Source organism: Pelodiscus sinensis, unplaced genomic scaffold, assembly GCF_049634645.1.
Source record: "Pelodiscus sinensis isolate JC-2024 unplaced genomic scaffold, ASM4963464v1 ctg141, whole genome shotgun sequence".
Lineage (NCBI taxonomy): Eukaryota > Metazoa > Chordata > Testudines > Trionychidae > Pelodiscus > Pelodiscus sinensis.
Window position 1 is genome coordinate 110999 of NW_027465906.1, and position 6000 is coordinate 116998.

Here is a 6000-nt window from a genome sequence, read left to right on the forward strand (position 1 = left end):
CCGGGCGGGATCCCAGCTGGGAGCGCAGGGCGAGGAGACATGGGCCGTGCACACAAGCTCAGGCTGCCAGCGGCTGCGGGACGGGCGGGGCTGGCGCAGGAGCAGTGAGGCACGGAGCCTGGGTGCTGTCGCACTCCTGGCCTGCCAGGCCCCCCTCCTCCCTCCGCCGCGCGCGGGTGCCTGGGCCATGGAGAGCCAGGCCCTGGCCCTCTGTTGCCGGCTGGCGCTGGGCGCCCTCAGGACCGGTCCGGCTGAGGGGGCAGAGCGAACGGGCCGGGCAGCCAGGCAGGGGGCACAGGGCTGATCCCTCCCCCTCGGGGTGCTGAGCTCTGGCGCCAGCCCAGCGCACAAGGAAATCGCCCAGAGAGGCCGGGGAGGGGGGGCTCTGTGGGCAGGGCGAGCAGTGGGGGGGGTCGGGGGAAGGAGTGGCCTGTGGGGGGGGGCACAGGTTGGGCACCAGTGGCCCTCTGGCTTTTAGGGAGCTTCTGCTGCTCCTGGTTGGGGTGTGTGGCTGCCGGGCCTGCCCCCCCACAGCACGGCCCATTGGGGGAGGGGAGACCCCTCTGAGCGGCCGCCTGGGGTACAACCGGGGCACCAGAGGGAGGGCTTGGGGGGGTAGAGGGAACACCCAGGCAGATAAAGAGAACGGGATGTGGGGCAGGGAGCAGGGGGAGGCGGGGCAGTGACAGAGACCCCAGGCAGGGGTGGGAGCTGGACCAGGGCGGCCTGGGGCCCTGGGGGGGCAGGGTTGCAGGGCCCTGGATAGGCCGGCCCGGGGCCCCGGGGGAGCAGGGTTGCAGGGCCCTGGATAGGCCGGCCCGGGGCCCCGGGGGGGCAGGGTTGCAGGGCCCCGGATAGGCCGGCCTGGGGCCCCAGGGGAGCAGGGTTGCAGGGCCCCGGATAGGCCGGCCTGGGGCCCCAGGGGAGCAGGGTTGCAGGGCCCCGGATAGGCCGGCCCGGGGCCCCAGGGGAGCAGGGTTGCAGGGCCCCGGATAGGCCGGCCCGGGGCCCCGGGGGGGCAGGGTTGCAGGGCCCCAGATAGGCCGGCCTGGGGCCCCAGGGGAGCAGGGTTGCAGGGCCCCGGATAGGCCGGCCTGGGGCCCCAGGGGAGCAGGGTTGCAGGGCCCCGGATAGGCCGGCCCGGTGTCCCGGGGGAGCAGGGTTGCAGGGCCCCAGATAGGCCGGCCCGGTGTCCCGGGGGAGCAGGGTTGCAGGGCCCCGGATAGGCTGGCCTGGGGTCCCAGGGGAGCAGGGTTGCAGGGCCCCAGATAGGCCGGCCCGGGGCCCCGGGGGGGCAGGGTTGCAGGGCCCTGGATAGGCCGGCCCGGGGCCCCGGGGGAGCAGGGTTGCAGGGCCCCGGATAGGCCGGCCCGGGGCCCCGGGGGGGCAGGGTTGCAGGGCCCCGGATAGGCCGGCCCGGGGCCCCGGGGGAGCAGGGTTGCAGGGCCCCGGATAGGCTGGCCTGGGGTCCCAGGGGAGCAGGGTTGCAGGGCCCCAGATAGGCCGGCCCGGGGCCCCGGGGGGGCAGGGTTGCAGGGCCCCGGATAGGCCGGCCCGGGGCCCCAGGGGAGCAGGGTTGCAGGGCCCCGGATAGGCCGGCCCGGGGCCCCGGGGGGGCAGGGTTGCAGGGCCCCGGATAGGCCGGCCCGGGGCCCCAGGGGAGCAGGGTTGCAGGGCCCTGGATAGGCCGGCCCGGGGCGCCGGGGGAGCAGGGTTGCAGGGCCCCGGATAGGCCGGCCCGGGGCCCCGGGGGAGCAGGGTTGCAGGGCCCCGGATAGGCCGGCCCGGGGCCCCGGGGGAGCAGGGTTGCAGGGCCCCGGATAGGCCGGCCCGGGGCCCCGGGGGAGCAGGGTTGCAGGGCCCCAGATAGGCCGGCCCGGGGCCCCAGGGGAGCAGGGTTTGCAGGGCCCCAGATAGGCCGGCCTGGGGCCCTGGGGGGGCAGGGTTGCAGGGCCCCGGATAGGCCGGCCCGGGGCCCCGGGGGGGCAGGGTTGCAGGGCCCCGGATAGGCCGGCCTGGGGCCCCGGGGGAGCAGGGTTGCAGGGCCCCGGATAGGCCGGCCCGGGGCCCCGGGGGAGCAGGGTTGCAGGGCCCCAGATAGGCCGGCCCGGGGCCCCAGGGGAGCAGGGTTGCAGGGCCCCAGATAGGCCGGCCTGGGGCCCTGGGGGGGCAGGGTTGCAGGGCCCCGGATAGGCCGGCCCGGGGCCCCGGGGGAGCAGGGTTGCAGGGCCCCGGATAGGCCGGCCCGGGGCCCCGGGGGAGCAGGGTTGCAGGGCCCCGGATAGGCCGGCCCGGGACCCCGGGGGGGCAGGGTTGCAGGGCCCCGGATAGGCCGGCCCGGGGCCCCGGGGGAGCAGGGTTGCAGGGCCCCGGATAGGCCGGCCCAGGGCCCCGGGGCTGGGCCGGGTGGGCGCGGTGGCTGTGACGTACCAGCCAATTCCAGCCCCGCGCTGCCAGGGGCTCCGAGCCGCTCGGCCTCCCGCAGACATAAATCACTCTCTAATTTCTCCCATGAATAATTGATTGTGCCTCGCGGCCGGCGATCAATCTGCTGCGTGCACATGCACAGAAACCCCTGGTAATGAAGGGGATCAGGATCTGTCGCTATCGATTCGCCGTGTGAACGGCCCTTTCCCTGCAATCCGGCCGGCTCGCTTCCCGGGCAGGGCTCCCGCTGGGCACGCGGCGGGCGGAGGGGCTGGAGTCTCAGGCCCGGGGCTGCCCCGTGCCCAGCCAGGCTGGAGTTGGGGGCCGGCTGGGGCTCAGGCGTGGGCCCTGCTGCTGTGGCCTGTTTGCGGAGGGGCAGGCAGGGACCCTCCCGTCCGGTGTGTCAGCGTGCTCCGTGGAACCGCCCCGAGAGCGCTGCTGGGGGCCGCTCCGCGTGGTCTCCTGCCAGCGCCACGGCCAGGGAGCCGCGGCTCCTGTTGGCTCCGTCTGCAGCCGGAGGGAGCCGTGGGACATGCCGTGGGCCGGGCAGCGGGCGCTGGCCAAGAGAGGCCTTTCTGCGGAGAATGGAACCAACCCCGTCTGCTGGGCCCGCGCCGGCACCTCTCGCTGTGGGCAGAAGCGTAAGAACCAGCTGGGTGGCTTGGCCTGGCAGCTCAGGGATGCCAGAGAATGCAGGGCAGGGCCAGGCGGGGCAGGGGAGGGCAGAGGAGGGCAGGGCGGGGCAGGGGAGGGTGGGGCAGGGGAAGGCTGGGTGGGGTGGGGTAGGGAAGAGGGGGCGGGAGTGGGACGGGGGAAGGTCGGGAGGGGCAGGGGGGTGGAGAAGGGCACGGGGGTGGGGCGGTGCAAGGGCAGGTGGGGCAGGGCAGGGGAAGACCAGGTGGAGGGGGGCGGGGGAAGGCCGGGTGGGGTGGGGCAGGGCAAAGGGGATGGGGCAGGGGAAGGCCGGGGCATGGGAAGGCTGGGTGGGGTGGGGCAGGGGAGGGCGGGGCGGGGGCAGGCCGGCTGGTGTGGGGCAGGGCAGGGCAGAGGGGATGGGGCAGGGGAAGGCTGGGTGGGGTGGAGCAGGGGAGGGCGGGGGCAGGCCGGCTGGTGTGGGGCGGGGCAGGGGAGGGCGGGGCGGGGGAAGGCCAGCTGGTGTGGGGCAGGGGAGGGCCCTGGCAGCCCTGGCGGGAGGGGTGTCCTGCTCTGGGCCCAGCAGCCCTTCCAAGGGCACCCGGAGAGGAGCGGCGAAGGGAGAAGCCAGCTGGCCAGCTGCTGGGGACGCGTTCCAGGCTCCACCCTGCCTCTGTCTAGCAGCAGCCTGGACCCGCTGCCTGACCCCTGGCCCCATGTGCTTAGCTGGGGCCATGGCTCTGGGGTGGGGGCAACCCCCTTCCGCTCGGTCACCAACTGCCCCCGTGGACGCTCTGACTGGCGCTGTGGGCGGCTCCTTCCACAGGCCTGGGCCATCTTCAGTCAGGTCTCCAGCCCACTCAGACACCTGCCCATGTCTCCGGAATGGCCTGGGGAGCAGATGTAACCCTTTAGCCCCACTGAGGAGCAGTCTGCAGGGCAGAGGGAAACTGAGGCACGCTTTGGTGTAATAAATATATCACACAGAAATCCCACTTTGTCACAGAGCCAACATGGACTAGATGGAAACGGCCAAAGAAGGGGGGGAAACTGAGGAAACGTTGAGGAGGTGGGGGGAAGGTGGCAGGAGAGCTGAGGATGGATGGGGAAGCCAAGGTGGGGGCTGGGATGAAGGAGGGAGCTGGTGCAGTAGGAGCTAGAGCAGGGGCCAGGGTGGACAGGGGCAGCCAGCATGGGGGATGGGGGGACGGGGAGACGGGGAGCCAGTGTGGGGGATGGGGAGCCGGGGAGCCGGCGTGGGGGATGGGGAGACGGGAAAGCCGGCGTGGGGGATGGGGAGATGGGGAACCAGCGTGGGGGATGGGGAGACGGGAAAGCCGGCGTGGAGGATAGCGGGACGGGGGAGCCGGTGTAGGGGCTGTGATGGCGCTTCGGGGAGCCCCCGCCCCTGCGCCCCCACCCCCAGCCAGACGTGACCCTCGGCCGCCAGTGGAGCAGAAGGGTTATTGGTTCGCAGAGACCCGGCCTGGCTTAGGGGCGATGCTGCCACAGGAGCCAGGGCAGAGCCTTAGTCCTCCCTTCACCCCCTTCCTTGGTCTAAAAACCCCCTCCCTCCCCTAGCCCAGGGACTGACTCCACTCCCCGGTTCTACCCCCGCCTGGGGCCAGTCCCCGCCTCCCTTCTCTTGTCTCCCCCGGGGAAGAGCCTCGTCATCTGCTCCGGCTGGGCCAGGGGTCTGGGCCAATGCACAGGTGGGGGAGTCAGGTGTGAGGGGCTGGGAGCTGGGGGCGGGTGGTGTGATGCCAGCGGGGCTGGGAGCTCCGTGGGGGGGGGCGATGCCATGTGTGGGGGGGTGGCAAGAGGCAGGGTGTCAGGGGAAGCCCTCCCAGCCGTGATGGGACTGGGATGGGAAGACACAGGACCATGGTGCTGTACGAAGGGCCAGGGAGGGGTCTGCAAAGCACTTGTGAGCCGTGGCCTGTGCTGTGCTATGCGTGGCCTGTGTCGTGCTACGTGTGGCCTGTGTCGTGCTACGCGTGGCCTGTGTGTGTGCCACGTGTGGCCTGTGTCGTGCTACGTGTGGCCTGTGTCGTGCTACGTGTGGCCTGTGTTTGTGCCACGTGTGGCCTGTGTCGTGCTACGTGTGGCCTGTGTTTGTGCCACGTGTGGCCTGTGTTTGTGCCACGTGTGGCCTGTGTCGTGCTACGTGTGGCCTGTGTTTGTGCCACGTGTGGCCTGTGTTTGTGCCACGTGTGGCCTGTGTCGTGCTACGTGTGGCCTGTGTTTGTGCCACGTGTGGCCTGTGTCGTGCTACGTGTGGCCTGTGTGTGTGCCACGTGTGGCCTGGGCCTGTGCTAGGTCGGTGAAGTTCTGGCTGCTCTGGGCTAATGTTTCTCGTCAGCCCCTGCAGGACACCATGGAATTTGCCTGGGAAAGGCTGCCTGGCTGCCCCGGGAGGGAGGCCCAGCCCAGCCCTCTCTCATCACAGCCCCTGGGGGCCAGGTGAGGCTCTCCGTGGCTGCAGCAGCTCCAGCGTCACAGCTGGGAGAGGGGCATGTGCCCTGGCTAGGGCAGGTCCAGGTGCTCCCCGGCCAGAGTGAGGAATGCAGCAAACTGGCCACTCTCCCTGGCAAAGGGGAATGGCCAGCAACGCCCCTATGAATCAGCTCCCGCCCGCAAAGGGCACCACGGGGTGGGAGGCTCCGGGCGGGGGCACCCCCAGCCAGCCCCTTTCACCTGCCTGGTGATTCTGTCTGTCTCGACACGGGGAACGGACACTTGACAACAGGCTCTTCAGTGCAGCAGAGACGAGTCTGACCCGAGCCTCTGGCCGGGCGCGAGGGGCCGTGCTCAGACTGGACTCGAATCGAGCATGGGAACAGTGACCAACGGGGGATTCTCCATCATGTGCAATTTGAAAATCGAGACGGGACGTTTTTCTAAGCGCTGCTCTCGGGATTCTTTGGGGCAGCTCCATTC